The sequence below is a fragment of the Anomalospiza imberbis genome, chromosome 2 (assembly GCF_031753505.1).
Source record: "Anomalospiza imberbis isolate Cuckoo-Finch-1a 21T00152 chromosome 2, ASM3175350v1, whole genome shotgun sequence".
Classification (NCBI taxonomy): Eukaryota; Metazoa; Chordata; class Aves; order Passeriformes; family Viduidae; genus Anomalospiza; species Anomalospiza imberbis.
Window position 1 is genome coordinate 93,495,996 of NC_089682.1, and position 24,379 is coordinate 93,520,374.

Below are 24,379 nucleotides of genomic sequence, written 5' to 3' on the forward strand. Positions count from 1 at the left end.
TATTGCACGTAAACTTACTCCCCCCACACAGATGCAAACAACTGTATACAGAGAAGATACCATTTATGAAACCAAATGAAGCTAAGCAGGCAGGAAGTGAAAATCTGAGACTATTTAAGGTGCACTTCTAAATAAATTTTAAAATTATAATTTATTTAGTTTTCATTGTTTTAGACAGAAATACTTTTTTTAACAACTCATTATAATAGCTCATTGCGATTTTATTAAATGCAAATAATAATTATTAATGCAATTTTGTGACTCTTCAAAGCACACTGCAACATAGCAGCTGAATAACTAAAAGACTATATAATTATTTTACCATAACTACTTGTCAGTGGCAGATTTATGTGGTGATATTGCACCATCAGGACTCAGTTATATCTCTTATTTCTATTATATTACAATGGAACATCGCAAAACCAAGCACAGTGTTAAAATTACTGTGACTTGTGGTGTCCCTCAGGGGTCTGTACTGGCACAAGTAGAGTTTAATGTCTTCATCAATGACATAGGCAGCAAGATTGATTGTACCCTCAGCAAGTTTGCAGAATGACACCGAGCTGTGTGGTGCAGTTGACATGCCCGAGGGATAGGATTTCATCCAGAAGAACTTGGACAACCCTGAGAAGCAGGCCTGTGGGAACTTCATGAGGTTCCACAAGGCCAAGTGCAAGGTGTGATACTTTGGTAAGGGCTATTCCAATCAGAAATACTGGCTCAGCATTGAATGGTTTGAGAGCAGCTCTGCAGAGAAAGACTTGGGGATGTCGGTGGATGAAAAGCGGGACGTGACCCAGCAATGTTCATTTGCAGCCAAGAAAACATACTGTATCCTGGGCTGCATCCAAAATAGCGTGGCCAGCAGGGCAAGGGAGGGGATTCTGCCCCTCTGCTCTGCTCTGCTCTGGTGAGACCTCACCTGGAGTGCTGAATCCAGTTCTGGTGTCCTCAGCACAAGAAAGATTTGCATTTGTTGGATCAGGTCTAGATGAGGGCCATGAAGATGATCAGAGAGCTGGGGTACCTCTCCTATGAAGACAGGCTGAGAGAGCTGGGGTAGTTCAGCCTGGGGAAAAGAAAGCTCTGGGGAGACCTCATAGCAGTCGTTCAGTATTAGAAAGGGATTTATGAGAAAGAAAGATGGGGACAGACTTTTTTTGTGGAGACTGCTGCTGTCGGACAAGGGATGATGTGTTTAAACTAAAAGAACATAGATTCAGACTGGAAGTAAGGAAGAAATTTTTTACAATGAGGGTGGTGAAACACTGGCACAGGCTATCCAGAATGGTGGCACATGTCCCATCCTGGAAACATTCAAGGGCAGGATGAAGGGGCCTTATGCCGCCTGATCATGATGATGTCCCTGGGCTCATCTGTCATTGCATTTAAAGTCCCTTCCAAACCAAACCACTCTATGATTCTATGATCCTATGATTATATTCTTGCTGTTTCAACTCCATGTAATTTATCGTAATTTCTTTTTTTTTTTGGTTTTTTTTTTGGACCAGAGTGACAGGTCCCTTTTCTTTGCACCAACCTCTTTCTCAGTCATGGATGCAGACACGTTTACTGAAGGTTCTGCCTAAGAAGGTGAAAGTGATGACAATTGCTTACCTAGGAGGTTCCACTATGCTAATTTCAGAAATTGGTCAACCATGTTCTGGTTGACCTAGTCCTAGAAGAGGCAATGAGATACCCCAAGGAAACTTCCTTGGGACTGAGATAAATGTGAGTAATTCTGACCACAAATATGAAAGTCCCAAGAGTGGATCATGAGCATTCAGTGCTCATATCTGGCTTGCATGTGGAAACAGTACTGCTCTGAATCATTTATAGTGAACAAGTCATAAACTGCAAACCCAGGAATGCATTTCTCCATTATCCTCAAGCACTGGCTCTTGGTATGATTTTACATATGCTGCTTGTTATGATGATATTGATTACTAAGTCAACAGAAGCATTCACAAGGGAGTGCAGATCTCTTTACTACTGCTCTGTAATATTAAAATATCATTACTGAGACATCAACTTTTTGTTCTGCTGTAATGTTATTCTCTGATGGTTGCCTGCCTGAGATGAAATTTGAAACTGTCACCCACAGACTTGAAGAAGTGATTCGACTTCACTTATAAGGAAAGTGAAATTAAATATTTATCCTTGGACTGCATTTCAGGTTCAAACTGACTGAAATTCCTCAAGGCAAAAAGTACTTAAGGCACAGAAGGGTTTTTTTTTTTTTTTTATTTTTAAAAATTCAGGAAGTCTATTTATCAGGGCTGGATAGTCAAAAATTATTTATCTGTAAGTTCTGTACACAGATATTTTTTCCCTTCTTTGCAGCGCGGTTTTAATTATTAAAGTTAGGTAAGCTACTTCCTAACCTGGTTTAATTTTAGTACACTGACCATCCAGGCTGAACTCTTCAACACAGAGCTGTTCAGATCAAATAACAGTAAGTGGTGAAAGAGTTAAGTTTGAACCATCTGAACTTTTTTTACATTGGTGAGCATTTCTACAGGTAGCAGCCTTTGAAATTAAGGTAAGCAATTACAGTAATGACAAAAGCCCAGTTAAATCTTTAAATGGATGTAACACCTTGAGACTTAGCTTCCAATTTACAGATGCACTTGAGGGTTTACTCACTCTGAAACCAAAACTGTCTCAGCAAATAAAGATGAAATACTACAGTCGTCACTAGATAAGATTTCCTCCGAATACCAAAAGTGGTAAAATTCACCGATTCAGAACATAGAAGCAAAGGATTCTTCCTCACAAAGCAATTTTTTTTTGACAAATTAATTGAAAATGGCTCACAGACTTGAAAATTGGTTCCTTTACAGAGCTCAATTGAAAAAAAAAACACTATTTTATTTAGAATTTTGTTGTTCTAGTCTCACTGTTCATGCTCTAATACTGGGAATATAGCATGAATTTGGTAATTTTAAATGACCAAATAAATAAATAAATTCTATTCAGATATACAATAATTCTATTCAATAAATTCTATTCAGATATACATTATATTTCAGGAGTGTCCCAAAGCCATATATATTCACAAAGCAAAGACTGAGGCAGATATTGCAGGAATCAATACAGGCAAAGTCATCAAGAGACTTTGTAAGCTCTAAGTTCCACAAAGGCTCATGTTACCCAGGCAGCAGAACAGAGGAGAGGCAGAAGATTTTGGGAAAACATTTAGTTCATGGCTGTTATTCCGTGACTGCTGTCAAAAGGCACTGAGAAATATATGACAATATTTAATATTTTCCCTTCTTTAGATACTACCATCACTTAGTCAAAATAATAGTAAGCAAATACAAGTTTTATAGAATCAAATTTTTTTAAAAAATATATGTGACAATAAAAGCAAGTATATATGCTTATATATTCACACATTTTTCTAGAAATTTCAAACATCTCAAATACCCAACTCTATGTGCAGAAGGGCTTTCCCTTTTAAAATTTATTAGTACAGAGTTTCTCTTTGTGTAAGATGATTTTGTGCAAAGACACTTCTGGACATATTTTGCAGTGTTCCTCCTTACTCTACTACAGATGATGTGTAATGGTTGAGGTGGAGTATAAAATAATTGCCATTATGAAAACAGCAGAAATTGAAAACATAATTTTGGAAAAATAGGCAAAATACAGGACAAGTATTCAAGGATAAGGCTGGTACTGGAATGACAACCACTGCCTATAATGGACAGTTGATGCTGTTAGTTATGCCTGGCCCCCTTAAGCTCTGGAGTAAAACTCCAGCTTTCAATTAAAAAAAAAAATGTCATGTACACACCAGCAAATATCATTTATTCAAGCACAAATTCTAACCTTTGTTTTCTAATTTATGATTTTGGCCATGAGAGATGTAAAGTACTGAAATGTAGTCTAGGAGTCTTTGGGTCAACTTTTCCTTTATAATGGAATTTGATTTCATTTTTTAATGATGGACTAAGTATGATTACATGGCATTTTATTTGCATGTAGAAGTTCAAGCCAATGAGACAACACAGTCAGCTAGACTTTTCTTCTAGATTTCATTCCCATCTTTACAGAAATTTCCAGCTCCTATTAAATTAATGTTCTGCTTTGTCTTTGATCCACATTGTGAACACAACTTCTGCTTTTACAAGATTTTAAAATTTCAGACAGGCTCATTTGTTTAAATCTCTGACACCCATGCTTATCTTCTTTGAATGATGTATGTCTCTCCCGAGGCTTCTCATCTGCATGAAAGACAGTCTTGGCCTCATGCTTTCTCTCCCAGTACAAAGTACTGTGCAGGAAAATTACTTCTAGATTAAATTTGGTTTCTGTCTGAGCAGGTGTCAGAACCAAATTATGAAAGGATCAACTCAAATTACTAATTGCAGAAAACATGTTTTATCTCTGCTTCTTTTTGATGAACAGCACAGCTAGAAATAATTATTGTTTAATTATGTTTACTAGAAATACATACAAAAGCTATAATATTCCAGGAATTAATTCTGGGAAAGAAATTTTAGTCAATGCTGTCAAGGCAGAGAATGCAATACTTATTTGTCATTAGAGATACTTCCCCCTCCTTCCCCCTTCCCCCCCCTCCCACTCCCAATCCCCCCAGTAAATTTATATGCATAACAGGAACAAAGAAATTGCTTGTTGTTCCTCAAGGATCAAAATTCATACTTAAGAGAAAGGGAAACTTTTTGAAGATGATACAAGTACCAGTAATGTGATTGAATTATTTATCCCTTGGCATCATGAACTGTCCCTGAGTAATGGCTTAAGCTTTGTCCCTAAATTATTAGTACATTCTCTTAAACTGTACATGTACCTGAATTCCAAACAGAGTTTTCATCTCCAATGTGAAATAATAAAACCAGAAACATCTAGCTATCATGTGTCCATTTCACACGCCAAAAAAAATTCATTCTGTCATTCTGGGTATAAGCCTAAAGTATCTAAAGATAGGTATTTGGAAAAAAAAAACTTTTTTACCATGTCACTACTTATAATTTGCCTCCAGTTGTTTCAGAGAGATTCAGCACAGGATTGAACTTTACCATGCAAGAAGAGGGGAAAAAATGTTAGAAAAGGATTTCACAAAAGATAAAGTGATTCAGGGTTTCTAAATTTCATAAATAATCATTTTGAAAGGACACACTTTTTTCAATTCATGGAATCATCTTCCATTTTCAGTCCTTTAGAAGCCCCAGAAATGACACTCTGTTCAAACACAGTGGTGAAGAAAGGTGGTACCTAACTATTATAAACAATTATTAATGTTTTACATAATAAGCATATCTTTATCATATGTACAACAAACCTAAACTAAATTTTGAAGGTTTTGAAAAGTCCTTTGCAAAAAATAGGAAAAAAAAGGGGGTCATTTTACTTTGAGGTTTTTATCAATAGAATTGTTGCATTTTATCTCTTAGTACAATTCATGCTTAGAATAAATTGATAATTATTTTTCTATAAGGGAAAATTAATACATGTTGCTGCTATTTTACAAATCTGTAAATTGAAAATGAAATTCATGAACATATGGATTCCCTGCTTTCTCACATGTGCTACAAAACTGTTATTAGTTTAAAGTGATAATTTACAACTTAAAGAGAGAATCACCTCACTTAACTTTAGATCTCTTAAAAGTTACACATGTAAGTGTGAAGTAGTCATGACAGTCTCCTTTACAATCAATGTGGAATATCAAAGAACAGGGATGTTTTAAGTACTTATCTAGCAAATTTGAAGAGTTAAGGTGCATAATTCCTTTTATTTCATAGAAATATGAAATCTTGAGTATGTCTTCTTCCATGGCTGACATCTGTATCTAGGAAATCTACCCTAATATAGATCAATCAATCCCAGGGTGTATGAAACACAGAGCCTAATATATAATGCAATTTTCTGAAGTAACAAATAGAAAACTAATGGCAAAGAAGTGGAATCTCCTTTGTTTGTACAAAAAATGCCACTGCTTTATCTTAAGAAAAAGAACATCACTGAAATCAGTTAAGCTATTGAAACCAGTATTATGATGGGTTTTTTTTAAAGGACTAAAAGTAACAAACAAAGTTTTTTATCAAATGGTAATTCCTTGTCCTTAGTGCAGAGTCATACTGACTCTCTGAATAAGGAACTGCTTGTGTTATGTAAATTTATTTGTAATTCTTTTAACATTAAAATAAATAATGTATGAATTCAAAAGTGTCCTTAAAAAAAACCCAAAAACCTGACATATATCTAAATTCACATTTTTCTACTAGGACTGTCCAAAGCTGTGATTTGAGTGGGAAGAACAAGGCTTTCCCTTTCTTGAAATGTAGTGGAATGAACATGCCTAATGACAATACAAGCCAGAGTCAGCGTCTTGCAAAAAAGCAATAGATGTGGATTAATGAAGCATCCAGATTTCCTAAACCCCGCTAATAAAAAATCTTCTTCCTAAACAGATTGTTCTGTGACAAAAAAAAAAAGATATCTTACATGTGGGTCTGTCTAAATTCTTTCATATAAACTGCTACTAGATCACAAATGTGTAGGCTGTGACTCAAGTTAGAAGGAATGTGGTTTGAGATATTTTGTTTAAAAATTAGTAATATTGCTTACTCAATCACTTTAAAAGGAATGTAGGAGGGCCAAACACCTCAGAGTGGCACCCAGTGACAGAAAAAGGAACCAGCACAAACTTTATCACTAGAAATTCCACCCAAATATGAGGAAAAAACTTCTGTACTGGGAGGGTGACAGAGCACAGACACAGCTGTGGAATCATTTTCTCAGGAGATACTCAAAACCAGCCTGGACACAATTCTGTGTAACTTGGAGGGAAGTTGGACTAGATAATCTCCAGACAACCCAACCACTCTCTGATTCTGTGATCTTCCAGCCCAGAGACAATTTTATATTAGAAGCTAAATATCAATCAAGCTACCTTTTATGATCCCTAAAACTCTTACTCATTTAAAAGACTGCAGGTTAAAAGAAAGTTGAAATTTGTACTCTTCAATATTGAATACAGTTCAGTATAGCTTGCTTCAATAAAAGTCACACTGAAAAGATTATAAAACCTGATTGAATTGTGTACTTTGTCAAAAGAAAATTCATGCATGTAAACAGAATTGAACAAAAAATACATCTTTATTTTTAAGAAATGAACCAATAAAGCCCAAATAGGCATTAAAGAATGGTGCATGTCAGTATTTTAATGATTTAAGAAAATTCCTGATGCTTAATTGAAGTGTCAAGAACATATCTTCACCTTCTTGAAGTTCACCAATTCCTCACTTACACACCTCTACATAATGACTGTTTAGTACTATGCTTAGCACTGCAATTATGGGCACTATTTAGAATCTATGCTAAAAAGAGACAGTTCTACAAAGAAATTTCTGAAATACTTTAATTACTATCAGTGGCATTTCAGAGCAGAAATTTGCTCATACCAATTTGACAAAACATAAATCTCTCAAAAGTATAAAAGTTTGCATGTGCTAAAAATACACCAGGATTCTTGTATTTGTATTGAACTTTATTAATAAGGCAAGTGACGCTATGATTGTGTGCAGTGCAGAGTGCAGCTAATGTCTTAAGTGTTTTCCTCAAAATCTGTAGCTCAGATTGTTGCTTATTAGGTTTTGAGTTACACCATTAAGCTAATATTACACAACACAATTTAATAACAGAATTATTAATGCTTTGGTGTCTGAAAGCTGTTATAATAGTTATAATATTCATACATATGCAATAAATGGTATAAGTAAACCTCTCACAAAAAGAACCTCTTTTCTGTTCTTCATGTCTCCACACCTCCCTCATCTCCTTTTATTTTTAGGTGGTCATATGCACTTTAACTCTTACTGGTGCAATAAGGCTTCCTTAAGACTCAGCCATAAGATCAAGAAGATGAGGTTTTACAGACATGGGAAAGTCAACCTATCTGTAACCAGCTGTTTGTTTGTAGCTCACAGAAAGTGCAGGTAAATGGATTTGTGGTAACATGTCCTGGCTGTGGTAGTAGTAGTTTCATTCTACATCTAGCTTCCACCGTGCTTTCCAGTAATTTCCAGTGGCTTCTGCAGTAAGTGGATTTTTTTTACTGCAGATAGATGAGAATGGAAACTCCAATACCTCCTTTACCTCAGCTGCATGATGTCCAGCATTAGGTGCCATAACTTATCATTACTTGTAAAACTAAGTATCACAAGACAACAAAATACCTGGCTAGAAGTAGCCTGGTCTAGTGGAAGTTGCCTGTGCCTAGGGCAAGGATGTTGGAACTAGGTAATCTTTAAGGTCCCTTCTAACCCTATGACCCTATGATTCTGTGATTTTGGACCCTGACAGGTGAGTTGCAATGTCATTCTTCTCTTGGAGTATTATGTTCCTCCATAACTTGCACAAGAACCCTCAGCAAACAAGATTGTAATAACAACTAAAGAAAATATTACTGTAGAACACGTTCTTACCTTGCTTTCCATAAATATGCTGCACTCTCAAAAATTTCATTTCATAAAAATACATTAACAATTTTTTTCCTTAGTTCTCCAAACAAAGTAACCATCTCCCTCTCTAGTTTGAGTTTGACACAAGACAAAATTATAGGACTTTTTTTTGTTTTGCTTTGTTTTTGAAAGAGAAATATTATTTTAAAAATTTGGACTTTTAATAATGAGAAACAAATTACACTGACATTAACCTGGACATTGACAACAGGATGGGTGAACTATTTATGAAATGTAAACTACATCTTAATGTAGCATATATTTTGCTGTCAGCTCAGTTTAGACATCTTAAGTGTTTTCAAGAGCAGTCATATCTTTTTGTAACCTCAATAGCAGAGATATGCCCTGTGTTGTCAATTTAGGCACCACACAGATGCCAATATAGTACATATAACTGCAATGTTTTCTTGCAGTTTTTGCATTTTCAGTTTCTTTTGTGGGGGAGGGAATTTTAAGGGGACTTTTTATTATCTTTTCGATTTTAGTGACAGATATGAAGAAGGGAATCAAATTACCTGGAATATCTTACATCAGTAATTGTATATAAAAAGTAAATCACTCTCTTTTTTCCAGTATTGTTGTCCCTAAGGTTTTGTTAAAATCTTAAGCTTTATATATGTTACATAGCAACTTTAAAAGCATGACTGATTTTTCTCTGTCACCCTTTCATCTTTAGTGATACCTGTTTTGGTACCTGGATGTCTTTAACATAACTTTGTTCTCCAGTAAAATTCCAATGCCCTTGCTCTTTGCTTAAGAGAAAAAATGAAGCCTATAAGCTCCAGGCATATCAATCAAAAACAACAGAGTCAGCACTAACTCTAATAATGAAAACCATGATTTCATAAATCATCCTCCACAGGTTGGGGTCATCTTTTAAAGATTTCTTATCAGGGGCTGCTCAAGATTTCTCAGACTCTCACTCTTCTTTCTTTAATGAAAACAATAGGAAGGATGTCAGCATACAAATGATATGATCCTCTTTCGCTTAAAAAGATCCTGAAAATGAATAGACCATGCTTTGCTTTGTCCTTGAAATTGTGGAAGTCAGGTTTTTTACCTCCCCTCCCACAAAGTTCAAAGAAAAAAGTTTATCTCAAAGCTCTATAATGAAATAAAAGTACATAATCTTACATGGACTTACATTAACAAACTGTAGATTTAATTTTAAGAAGCTGGTGGTAGAGGATACTTTCTCTACCAGCTGTATGCACTACATAACAGGCTATAACTGCCTAATTGGCTTTTGTTGCTATATATCTTTAAGCAAAACAAGAGACCTCTATTAATGGAATGACATAGTTTTAATTCCATCAACAAGTTTCAATGCATTACTTTACAATTTAGACATTTCCGTAGTTTGGAAAAAAACCCACTAGCAAAATATGAGCCTATTGTTCTGTCTTTCAAGACTAATTTATAAAAAGAAAAAAATAGAAAGATGAATATGGCATTAAACATCTACTAATAAAAACCACATTTTTAGCCGTCATCTCCTGGATCTGATGCCCCACTGTGCTTCTGTACCTTTTGCACTCACACAGCCTGACAGGACAACAACATTCAAAATTTCATTGTTTTTAGCAAGCATCTAATCTGCTCCCTCATTAACAAAATAATTATCTCCCAGTTAAAAAACAAATAAATAAAACAAGCAAACAACAAACCCACAAACCAAACAAAAAACCAAAAATCTCCAAAGCAAACTAAAAGCCCAAAACAAAAACAAAACCAAAAGCTAACATATATCTAAGGCACAAAAACCTATTGAAAGGAAAAAACCCAATCATAGTTTCTATCTGTAGAACTAAAACAGTATCGCACAAATATGACAACTTTAAGAAGCATTTCAAGACAACAATATCTACCTTAGTCAATTGCATCTGCACCAATTTGTAAACAAAACCTGGGCTTGATTTTTACTCAAATTAGAAAAGTTTCTATATTAATACAAGATGGATCATGATCATTTATTCAGTTTTGCTCTTACAGAAGGCTATAAATGCTTTGGATGCATCTACACTGCTAGCTGAGATGAATCTTTAACAATAGATTCAGACAGTGCACAGAGGGCAAAAATGCAAGAACAGATCCATTCTGATCAAAGTACGCTTTCTAAAATAACATGGCTGTGAGCTGGGATCATGTTGGCTGAACTATGTACCATCCTCTATGAAGTAAGAGCTACAGCACTTGAGTGCAATGAGAAATACCATGTTGTGGATGCTATATTGAACAAAGATTTTTTTTCTGTGTTAACACAAATGAAATTATTGCCTTTGACTGAAGCAATACAATTAGCTCAAAATGTGAAGAGAAAAAACTGCAGGAGTGGTTCACAGGCAAGAAGGGACAAAATCTCCTGAAAAGACTTGAGAATAATGCAGCAAACCTGACTTAAGCAAACCTCACCCTAACCTGGTGATGTCAACTCCAGAGCACCTTGCTCCTATGTTTAGAACACTCAGCAGAGTCTTGCTGCCAGCATGTGTGAAATCTGCAATTTGAACTGCTGAAATGCTCCTTGGAGGTAATCCCACTTCTAAAGTCCATGTAGAAGGCTTCTGAGCATGTTGCCTCAGGCAGATACTGCTATTAACTTTGTAAAAGTGTTTGAGATACTACACTGCAAAATGAACAGTTCAGATATAAGCAGACAATATGACTTAGTAGAAAAATTCTTTGACTTTCAGCATTCTATCACTTAGTAAGTGGTGGAAAACATAAGAAAAATAAATGTTCTGGTAGGAAACTATTATTTATTAAGAATTCATCTTCCACACTGAACAATCCTCGGGGTCCTGTCCCCACTTCATAAAACATTGTTCATCTTGAGCTATCAAAGTAAATGTTAAGATGAAATACTTGAAATAGGTTTATTTTACCACTTGCTCAAGTCATTTTTTTTTCCTATTCAATCATGGATCTGTTTGGTTTCTGGGCCAAAAGCACACATTTCCAGATCATATATGTATGATCTGTATGTAACTTTTCATACACTAGCACCCCCAAGTCCTTCTTGTAAGGGCAGTTCTCAATCTCTCCATTCCACAGCCTCTGTTCATACTAAGGGTTGCCCAGTATCAGGTGGAAGAACGTGCATATGGCCTTTCTGAGCCTCATGTGGTTCCCATTCCTGACTATCAGGGTTAACCCAAAAGAAGAATGATTTTTTATCTAGATAGCTATTTAGCTGTCTATCTATTTAGCTGTCTATCTATCTATCTATCTATCTATCACATAAAAGCACTTGGGATTGTAGGCGTATATACATAGAATGAATGTGAAATATAGCCAAACAATACATTACATATACACACACAGATATATATATATATATACATATATATATATATATATACACACACACATGCACACACACACACACATACACACACACATATATATGTAATGATTGAAATGCTTCCATTATTGCAAGGCATATATACCACTATATATCTGCAGCAAATTCAATTCATTTTGAGTAAAGGTTTTAGAGGAAAGGCCTTCATAAGCATTTCATAAACATGCACATTACAAGTTTACTGATGGTCTAGCCAGCCCTATAGCTGAAGGATTGCTTCTACGTCATAATCCTATGAATTGTGGAAGAGTCATCCTTTAGATTAGTATGAGTACATACTCCTCAGAATTCACAGTATAGAGCAAATTCCTACTCTAGGCAAGTCTTCCAAAGTTCTGTGCAAATTGATTGGTTCATAAGACTTGCTGGCAATAAATATTTCAGCACTTCACACTAAAAAAAAAAATACATTTGAGTCCTTCTTAAAATGAAGAAGAGACTTTAGAATGCAAGATCTAGGCAAAGATACGGTCCATCCCTTTCCAATACAGAGACAACAGACATCTAATCTCACAAGACAACTATTCTGTTGTGAAAATATTTTGTGTATCAATACAACAGCACCAATCCAAACCCAGAATAATGTGCTTAAACAAATAGACATTTTATGCTCCTTTTTGGGGTGTTGGTCATTGTTTGTTTGTTTGTGGGTTGTGTTGGTTAGTTGGTTGGTTATGGGATTTTGTTGAGTTTTTTTATTTGTTTGTTTTGGGTTAGTGTTTATTTCTTATTTAGGGATTTTGTTGTTGTGGTGGTGAGAGGTTTTTGGGTTTTTTAAGGTTTCTTGGTTAATCAGGAGTATCTAGTGGACTATATAATTTATAATTTCTTATTCCTCTATTCTATGGGGCTATTTTTGCTAAGATGAATGTAATATATGGCAAAATAGGATGGTTTTAAAAGAAATTAACCAATCCTTGTTAAGGTTAAGAAAATATATTTTTAATATTATGAGAATTCTTTATATGTCATCCTAATGTGATTTGAATCCCCCTGTTTTACAAGGAATTAGTGTATCAAAAAAAAGATTAAATTTCTCTTTCTCATTTATTATTAACCTAAGGAAGTATATAATAATTCAATTTAATTTATATTTCCCCGAAGAAGTGCAATTCAGTAGATAATAAATGCAGAGCTTCTCTATTAATAACACCTAGCTGGAGACAGTAGAATACATATGGTATGTAGTGGTTACAATTAAGTAGGAAGACCTGAGACAGAGGCATTTACATCAGCAGCTTTTTACTGCTTAGGAAAATAATGGACCCTGAGGCAAAGCTGAGGGACTTATTTATCTGCTATGATTAAAACTATTGATAATTCCCAAAGTGGTATGTTCAGCTGCTGTTCCAAATTATATTGCTTAAGATATTAATGAAAAAACAGAAACACTGTCTGTGCTATTTAGTTAATACCAGAGGCCATATTTCATTTGCAATTTCTACTTTAGATTATTCTACATTCAAGTTGAGATTAGTCTACATTACTATTGTTGATTTTATGTTTTATGAAATGTTCCTCGGCTTAACCCTTCTATTAAGATAACATGATAGCATTACTGCTGTGCCAGGTCTTTTGTGATATCTGAAGAATATCTTTATTATTATTTGCATTTTCACTTATTTCTATTTGCCAATATTTGGGTATTAATCCAAGTTAGAATTAAATTTGTAGTTAAGATTAAAATCACTTCTATCTATTATATATTGTTTGTTTGTAGAAATAATGAAATGTTGAGTGCTGTAGAGAACTGCTACCCACAGAGAAGAGTAGTAGAGCTGTCTTCCCTGTAATCATTACTCTGAAATGATGCTTGACACTGATCTCCATTCAACACTGTCTTTGTTAACACTGAGAGTTATCCTATCAAGTGGGATTAACAATGAAATATTCCATCTAAGCAGCAGCACATAAGAAGAGCAGGGATCACTGTCTCAGTCAGTCTCATGAAGATGCAGTCAGAAGCCAAGCAATGAGTTGAAGCTCTGATTATAAATTGAAGTATGAAATTATTTTGTCAAGTTATGATGTTTGACAGCGAGAAAGATTCATGAGAATAACTCCATAGAATGGGTGCTTGGGACGTGAGATAGCAGAAAGCATTGGTCTCAAAAAATCACTTCTGATAAGCAATATTCCATTATTTAAAAAAAAAACCATGAGTAACTATTTAATAGATTAAAGTCATTACTTTTTCTCTCCCTAAGCACAAGGAGGCTTTATACACTTAAATTACCACATTAAAGCCTTTAACCCACCACCTTTTCCATGTCAATTATTCTAATTTCATATTCAAAAAGAGTTTTGACAGATATACTTTGTTTTTGTCCTGTTTGGGAAGGCCCTGTAAATGGCTGTTCAGTAATGAGATTAAAGACAAAAACAAACAAACAAACAAACACCCCTCCCCCCAAAAAAAAAAAAAAACAGGAAAAAAAACCCTAACAAAGCAAAAAAAAAAAAAAAAAAAAGGAAGAAAAGAACTCCATACTACTACTTTAGGAATGTCTGAAACCATGAAAAAGAATTAAAAATAATTAAATTTTAATTCAAAATGAGTAATTGCACAAGGATCCTTATATTTAATACTGATCATGCGGATTTACCTGCAGACTGAAATAATCCATTTGGTGTCATTTTCCAGTGTTCACAGTACAGGAGATGCACTCAAATATGTGAACTCTAAAGGTTATCCCACTATTCCCATTACAGCTCTGGGGTGTTAGAGTTACAGTACTTTAAAATGAGGGCTTAGCATATTTTCATATGTTTTATAACACCCATAAATATGGCTTCATGCATTTTCTCTGTCAGCCATGGATAAAACTATAAAAGCGTAATGTTTTGGGAATAGTACAGAGTGGAACAGAAAATAATCTAACTTGTCTGATAGAAGGTTTTAGAACATAATACAGATATCTCAGTATTTTATTTTCTGAACTGGGGCTTGCTACTCAGATTATCAGAATTAAATTATAAGAATTTAAATATGGTAGGAGCATATTAAACTTGAAAATAATAGGAGACTCTTTGGAGTGAGACATATGAGATAAGAGCTTGTTTATTTCTACCATCTATAAAGTGCTCAACAGCCAGTTTTTGAGCCTCTTGATCTGAAAAAAGAGGCCTAGGCAGCCAGATTTTCCTCTCACTCCTAAACTCAACACCTTCCTTCAGAGCCAGAAATCTGAGGGAAGAAACTGCAACATGAAACCCCTTCACCAGATTAAATGTTATGTATTTCCCATAGAATATTCCAATTATGATGGGAATGAGTTTTTAGACAGAAGCTCTTGGCTATCAGTAAAACAAACATTACAGAAATTTCAACTTTTCCATGGGCAACAGATGTGTTTCATCCTATATGAGACTATACATATAATAGTATATATGCTATACAGTACATACTATACTATATAGTGCTTATCATACTATTTACTATGAACATAAATATACATAATTATATAAAAATACTTGCATGACTGTGGTACAGAATGTATGCTTCATACAGACACACAATTTTACTAAAACTCTTTATCACCAAAGAACAGAGAATGACCTTTGACTATTTTCAAAAGGAAAATTTTGAATTTGCAGAATTGGCAGAAAAAACTGATTAAATATTTCACCAGTGAAACCCAAATGTGTTATTTATTTCTCAAAACACTATGTCTTATATTCCAAATAAGACAGACAACTAATGCCATATAATATCTCTTTACGGAATTCACAGATCTATGATAATGTAATATTAATTAAAATTCCATACATATATTGAAAGTATATGTGATGATTATTCTGTTTTATATCCTTATAGAATATCTCTTCCTTTAATTCTTTTTACTGCAATAATAAAATTCAAAACAGATAAAATGCTCTTAATTCTGACTTGATTTCATGGTAGACCACCTGTTTTAATTTCTCTAGCCATTGTCAGATATTTTGGTAAGATGGCTTTAGACAGCAGCAATGGTTTGCATTTGGATGTCTTTTTAAGACAGAAATACTAACACGTTTAAGCTACACAACATACTCTTTTTTATTTGACAGATCAGTGGCAGTCCCATTAAAATAAGATATATGCTTCTACATTAGCCTGACAAGGGATTACACTAAATAAAATGTTTTTGACTGGCATGAGTTTCCTATTACTCAATTTGTCCTTTCCTGCCAGAAAAGGGATATAAAAAACTACATAACATGAAAAGTCCTTGTCCTTGGACTCCTTGACATTTCTTGGAGGCCAGCAGTCCTGAAATTATTGTGCATTCTTTATTTAGGTTTTGCTAGTATGCTGTTTTCTAGTCATAATACTAACATGTAAATGCATATATATCTCAGAAATAAATACCATCCTAATTGATAGTTCATTAACAGTTTTATACTGACATTTTCACACATGTGCAGAGCTGTTCATTCATCTGCAGATACAATCTAAAAATAATTGTTATTCAACACAATATGCTATTATTTTTCTGCTGTACTTTATTTCTCTGCTGAGTCAGAAAGTAAAGGCTCATGAAGCTGGGCTCTTCCATTATAATTTTATTCTAAAATAAGTGATATTGAGCAAGGTCACCAGTGGAACTGCTCAATTAGCAAGTCTGCTCTCAGATGGGCAGTTCATTGCCTGGTTTCTAATGTGATCAACATTACATAATTTAACACTTCTGTGACATTCAAAAATATTCCGTTTTTGTCAATCAAACTAAAGAAGAACCTCAGTCAACACAGAAAGAATTATACAGATCACCAAATAGCCTGTCTTTTTAAATAAGCTAAAAGGAAAGGTTCACTCCTGCCCAAGAAAACATATCATATGTGTTCTGATTGGAAATGACTCTTGCCACTTCATTGCCTGCTTAGTGGTAAGGAGACATCAGAGCTCCTCATCAGAAAAAGCCAAAAGCAAAAAAAGACCTAAACATCCCACTGAATCTTTCAGTCCATAGGTACAAAGAGTTACTCCTTTATCCCACTGAAAAGAAAAATCAAATTGTGGTTCAGAGAGGGACAAAGTAATAATTCACAATTAAATCTAGACTTGGTACATCTTATTCATGGTTTTGAATTAGCAGCTCAAGCAGCCCTTCAGTTTCCATGGTGTCCGAGGTTTCTGCCTCACCAAATCAAAAGTGTGAAATAATTATGCTTTACATCTAACAACTCGAGTGGGTTCACACAGGCTACTGACTTGCAGACACTGAATGCCTAACTCCTTTGATCGAGCTATACTAGCTCATTAAGCAATATTTTCTCTATAATTTTTTGTATGTAAACATTGAACAAAAGGCTAAATATTGTGCCAGAGAAGAACTGAATACTGCACACCAGGGTTTGATGATAGCAGCCAATTGCCTCCCCTGCAGTTGGAAGACAGTTTGGATAACTATTCCAAAGATTAATGAGCAATCAGTTCTAAATTAAACCAAGGCCTATGTTTAAATCTTTCTCACTCACACCCTTTACAAGTCTAAATTTGAGTTACACTCACAGAGATGAAATGCAGTATTTGGCTTTGTGTGTTGTAGAACATTATTAGCAGAGTAACAAATTGCTTCTTTAGCATTTTCTTCACATTTTTCAGCTTTTATTTTCCTGAACAATTGGAAAGTAAATGGACCATGATGAGGTTTTCTGCTTCTGCACCAGGCTATAAACAGAAGTTTCCTGTCATTTCTAGAAACTATACAATCCCATTTTGGAACTGGAGCAGAAGTATTAGACCTGTGAGGCTCATGACATCTGACACACCATTTTCATACTGAGCTCAGTTTTTGACAACTGACGAGGCAAATACAATGTGAACAAGGTGAAGGAGAGTTATTGGAGGTCTTTGATGCAGCTCAGGAAATATCACCTTGGTTGTCTCTATGCAGTCTCTAGAACTCTGCACCTCTCCCGCTCTATCAGTTCACTTTCTCAGTGTAGCACTGATACAGTGAACCATATTGATTGGTTTATGTATTAGGGGCACATGTGTACAAGCATTCAACAGTAGTTACATATTATAAGTACCAAGGTAGTTTTTAGAATAGCATAAGTAAAGGTGATTTAGGAGAAGAGCATCATCACTTTTGGATAGATGGCAGAACTAACAGAAACCAATTTCTTACACATTTCTCTTCTAATTTCCTAGCTAACCTCTTTTTCCCCTTCCTCTTCCCTTAATTTCAAGCTAAACAGTAGGAATGAAGCAGGAATTCAAAGACACCTCAGAGACTGTCAAAGAGAACAGACATGCAAAAGCTAGTGCCTAAGAAAACTTTCAGAACACATTAATTTGATGGGTAATTTCCTTCTTGTGTGAATTTGCCTCATTTTTCTACTCGCAGTTTATTATTCATGTATGAATGCAGGAATGAAACATACATACCATCGAACTAGGTTTTCACCTGTCACTTGTTTTGGGTGAAGAGAAAAAACACAAGATAATTTTGCAGATTTAAATCTCCTAAGGTTCTAAACTTACTGAGATTAATTAAAATAGAATGAATCAGAGTAAATAAGATTAAGAATGTAATAGGGTTTGGCAAATTCATTTAAAAAATTACCACAGTCATACTGGTTATTTTGATGCTAGATAGTAGAGGGGTTTAAAGTAGTGTATCTAAAGAAGCTTCCAATAAAAGGCTTTCTATTAAATGGAAAAAAAAAAACAAAACAAACAAACAAAAAACCACCAACAACAAAAAAAAAACCTGTGAAAATTGCAATACAGCTATCGCAGGTCAACCAGGTGATGGTGGTTAGATGAAATATGATATCTATTGTGGAGTTCAGCTGTTATTTAAAAATACACTCTTCAGCCTTGTGAAACAGATAAGAGGAGGCACTTCTTAGACAGTGGAAAATACATGAACTGATTTAACCTACTTAGTATTGACAATGTGCTAATCATTATACAAAATACAGGAACCTTCAAAAGTCTTGCATTTCTCCTATCTGGAAAAATCATTTATGACCAACATCTGATAATTTCCATATAGTCACCTAAAAGTTATTTACAATGACTTTTTAAAGGATACATACATTTATAAGATAGATATATTTTATTTAAAACTGCTGTTATTATTAAAGTCAAGCTAAAGAGATGAAATCTCAGTGAAATTAGTCACAATCTGGGTGTGATAGGTATTGTAAGCTAAATAACCCCACTAGAATGTCCATCATTACTAGAAACATACTAAAATCTCAAGACATTTAATTTAAACTGGGACATATGTTACTCACCCAAATTGGGTAATGGACCACTCTGCTCTAATACTATGTCTGTGCTCATCCTATCAGCATTCTTGTGATACACCAACTTTATGTCTGTGTTCAGTTTCCTGTCAGGAGTTATCAGTTAGGAATACAGTTGTGCAGAAATATTCCCATTTCTTCTAGACCAAAGAGATATACCACCTTAAGAGTTTCTCTACCAAACTCACCTACTTTTATTTATATATATATATATATATATACAATACATACAAATATATATATATATATAATGGAAGAAAAAAAAATGAGCTAAGACTTGCCTGCAGTCATCACCAAAGATAGAAAGATAAGACAAGAGACTGTATCTGGTACCTCGATACCTTGATTTTGTATGTATCAGAATCTCCTGCGCATCTAGCTTCATGTACAGTTTCTGTATGTGTGTGGTTTCAGTACGTAAATGCTAAACAAGGATGAAAAAAATACCTCTCTGCATTACGTAGTCTTTGAGTGTTTTCTTGGAAAACACCACATGCTGGAAAGACCACTACAAATTTTCATGAAGATATTTTCATATAGCTCACCACATGAAATGTTTATTACTGGTAGTTTAAGTTTTCCCATCAAATTTTAATGAAAGCAATTTATTTATCCATCACTATTTAGTTATATAAAAAAGAAATATGAGTCATAAATAAGGAGACAGACAAAAGTAAGTTCTTGTTCTTAAAAACCTTATGTTCACATAATTTTTTCACCATTGTGTTAGAGAAATTACTGTTTTATATTCAAATAAATGAAAAGGAATGGAAAATGAAAAAAGAGAATTGTCTATGATAGAGATTCAGACTTTAATAAGCACCAATGTTGTACAATGGTTATTAATTTCCTTTAGAACCAAGTATGCCCTTTTCTCACACACAGATTATAGTTTGTATTTTGATTTTCATTATTTGTTGGTGCTTATTTACTCTGAGTGATTGGGTATTCAAACATGTCAAGAATATACCATTTACAAGATTGGTCCCAGCATTACAGTGAATTTTCAGAAATGTAGTCTGTTTCTCTCATATGCCATGATTGAAAGCTCAAGACATTTATTCACTCACTACTCTAACTACCTTGCCGTCCCATTGTAGTTTCCACAAGAGCAGCAAGTGCTGTGCTTCTCTAATTGGCACTTCCTTGCCAGCCTTCTGTCCCATTCATCATCTCTATCTACAAATGGTCAGCTCTGAAGGGCAGATCAGCCACAAGTCTCCAGAGAAGTCACAGATGAGACACACAAGGATAAAAAAAAAAAAAAAGAACCAGGGACACTGCTAAAGGAAAGGACAAAAAAAGACTGAGCAAACAAGTGAGTTAAGAAGAGATTAGAAGAATATGTCAGAACAGATTAATTTGAAGAGATGAAGCATAAGGCATAATACTAGGAATTTTTATGGAATAGCTAGAGAGACAAGTCAACAAGAAAAATAAAAAGAGAGAAAGGAGAGGCAAATAAAATAACCAAAGCCTTTCAAAGTATATCAGAATAGCCCTAGATTAAAACTAAAGGAAACTTGTCAAAAAAAGGAAGGATGAAGTAAGTGGTAAGAATAAAGAAGGAAGGACTTGGTAATAAAAAAATAAATGAGGAATTTATGTAGGAATGTAAATTACTGGTTAAATGCACTGGTTGAAATACACTTTATCCTGACAGACTAGAACATCACCTTCAAAATGTAATTGCAATGTCACTTGCAGTAAAGACCAAATAAATTATATGTCACTTTACTCAGAGGAGGCAAAGTTCAATTTGCCTGCACTGCTGAGAAGCTTGCTCAGAGCCTACATTTACTTTCCTTTGTAAAGTAACACCATTCAGCTAATGCTGAATCATATTTTAATGAATGCACTTAATATTCACAGGCTTAATTAGCTATATTCTTACACACAGCTAACCAGAATGTTTATGGCCCATGAGCTTAGTTTTTTCCTAACATTTATAGTCTGATTGTTGAAAATTAAATTATTTGCCCGAAAATTAGACACTTTGTGAACATCGGCTGAAATTTAGCCTTCTGTTCTCATGGGAGCTTTTAAGGAATTTGAAAATATATATTTAACACAAAGGTTAATCAAAGGTTAACAGTTCTTATGATTGAGCAGAGTGGATAGAAAGTAGGGACAGTTTAGTAGTGTTTTCAAATGTTAACTCATTTCAGCTGGAAATCTCTGAGGGCTCTCAGTGACTCTCTTACCTCTGTTTCTCAGATGAAAACAGTCTAGTGACATGATAGGGCATTAGTGTCTAATCAATTTGACATCAGTTAGAGAAAAGGTACAAAAAGCTATATTTAGTAAATTAAAACTGATCTATACAAAAAGCATTGCAGAAATTAATCTTCTAAATTGATGCTGAAAATGAGTAATCAACCTGAAAAAAAGCTGGCAAATTTTTTACCTTGAAACAATTATTACACTAGTAATTGTAGATACGCTGATATTTTACACAGGATTATAAAATTCAGAATATGTTAAAAAGAAAATAAAGAAAAAACTAAATCAGGCAATGTATGTTGATGTATGTGTTAGTGACACATGCAATACAGTTAATATTCTTTGATATGAAATGTTAAAAACATGTTATATTAAGTGTTTATATGGGAAACCTTTAAGAAAAACAGATTAAACTAAGTCATAAATCACAGCATTTCCAAAACTGACAAAAGGAGGAAAAGGGTTAGAAACTGCTCATTCTTGAAAGAAAATACAGAACCCAGGTTTAGCTTCTTGTTTGCCTGAACAGATGTGACTCTGCTTGTTTTGTTTTTTTTTTTCAAAAGAATATACTAGTAACATTTCTGGGAGGTGCTGTCAATTTACTCTGCATAAACAATTAAAAATTAATGGAAAGAGAAACAGAAAGTTGCATATTTATCTCCTGGGTAGATGCACTAATCATCAGGCAATAGCAATATTTTAACTCTTGGGTCCTATAAGTAGTTGAATAACTTCCCACATTGAGCAAAATGTCTGCAGTAAGATGTACTGAATAAAATCCAAGTTTAAAATCATTAGACTCTAGCACTTAGGAACCTGTACTGAGAAATGAAAAAAAAAAAAAAAAAAAAAAAAAAAATTAAAGCTGGTAAGACACTGAATGGATCTTGCTCTCTCTTCCTTGTCCAAAGTTTAGCCCCTGAAATTTTGTGTAAAAGAAAGGTCACAGCATCCTTACCAGCTCAAGATAATTGCAAATAGCTTGAGAAAAGTGGAAACACAAATTTTAAGCATAAACACAATTGAAACAAGCAGCAGCTACAGAGAAAGCAATCTGAGAAAATACAAAGGAAAGAAAAAAATCTTAGATTCATCTCTTCAGTTATCCTGCAGCAGACATTGTACTGATGATGGAAAAAGGTGAATTAGAAGATATTTGGCTGGCTACTCAAATTTCAGGTACTGTAGCAATAATATAGCCTGACTAGTTTTATCATGAAGGAATAGAGCGTGATTAAGATCAGGCCTCTGACATGACTACACCCTTGCAATCAATATAATTGGGTGTTCTCTGGTGCCTCTCCAATGTGCACCAATACTGGATAAACAGTTACCCATCAGAAAGCTGGCCAAAGATCACAAAGTAGAGGAAACATATACTCTGCATCTCACTTTTCCCCAAAACTGCACTGATCTCTAGTGAAGTAAAGGGGAAATAAAAACAAACAATATAACTGGGGAAATGGTAAACATGAAAGACAACTAACCTCTAAAGAAATGAGAGAAGGGTGTGTGTTTTGATTTTGTTTTTCTTTGTTTCTTAATTCCCTTATAAAAAAGAGATTTTTATTTATATGAGATTATTTTGATTTACTTCTTATTTCTGAAAAATGTTACAAGAAAAGACTGAGTAGCTAAAGCTAAATTCATCTTATCAATTACTAAATAGGGAACCTTAGAAACATATAGTCTGAAACTGGCCTAATACAAAACCTGTTTATTAGTTACAAATACCCAGTACCGTCTCTGATGTATACATTTGCTGTTAGTAATTATATCAGCTAATATGTTATTCAGGTTTTTTTATATAAAACAGAGAATGTAGGCAGTTAAATGATTTCTGTATCATACCAAACTGGGCAAAATCAGAATATCAGCCAAAAAATTGGCATCAATTTTAAGACATCCTGGCTAAGGTAAAGAATAGATTTGAAGAGAGACTACCTCCAGAAAAGTTGGCTTAAAGCTGACAAAAAAGATTAGGCCAACAATTATTTGAAATTTTTTATCCCTTTCTCTCTTCTTTCCATATCAGTAAAGCAATACCTTAGATTTCACGAATGAAAGCAAAAACATGAGGAAAAAGTGGCATTTTAAAAAGGGAATTACATTGCTTGGATGGCACCATGGATTATGCCTACTATAATCAGATGGGAAAGTCATGGTACTAGTAACTTTGATACCACATAGTCACAAATATTGAAGAGTGCTGACTTTTAGAATTATTTTAAAGGACTTTTGTTTTCCCCGATGGACTTTCTTCAAATCTTACATTGACAATAACCATTCAAGTTGCTCTATACATGATTCACAATTTGGAGTTTTAAAACTTTTTGCTGTTTTTTTCACGACTACCACAGGAATTAAGTTCTTGTCTTTCTGTTCTACTGCACAGGAAAATTTGAAAAGTTATAAGATTAGAAGGAAAGGGTACATTTGCACTTTAATCACTTGTCTGGATTTGCTGCACATAAATCAGACAGTCAAACTCCATCAGCATACCAGAAATTATACTCATAGACTTTCACTGACAGTACTTAGCAATCTTATATGTTTCATGCTTTATGTCACAGAAATTTATGGAATCTGGTTTTAGGGGTCTATTTTTTTTTCCTTTTTTTTTTTAAAAGTTTGAAGTTAGAATAAAGGGAAGAAGAATTAAAAAAGGAGCTTTAACTTCGTCATTTGTTGGGAAAAAATATAAACACGGACAATTATAAAAAATCCTTAAATGAAAAAATTCTGTAAAATATTACTAGAGAAAAGCAACCAAAACCGAGGTAAAAAAAAAAAATGTACTGAAAATGCCAGATACACTTATTTGACTTTAGATATGCATTGAATTTACTCAGTCCAAGACAGGACTGCTTCAAGTCTACATGCCAGCACAGACACCCACCTCAATAAAGCCTTCTTGACAAAACTCCTTCACAGAACTGGCTACCTTTGAGAAAATATGTGATTACTTGAAGCTTTGTTGTGTAATTCTATGAATCCTGTACAATTTGTAATCACTCCCAGAGTACTGTAAGTAGGTGTTGGTGAGAGA

At 34.2% G+C, this 24,379-nt stretch overlaps 1 protein-coding gene across 4 annotated transcripts in view; it reads right to left on the bottom strand.

Annotated features, from left to right (window-relative positions):
- The window catches only part of PCDH9 (protocadherin 9), a 669,192-nt gene that overhangs the window by 130,656 nt on the left and 514,157 nt on the right, over window positions 1-24,379 (bottom strand). The gene's annotated exons all lie outside the window — the stretch shown is intronic.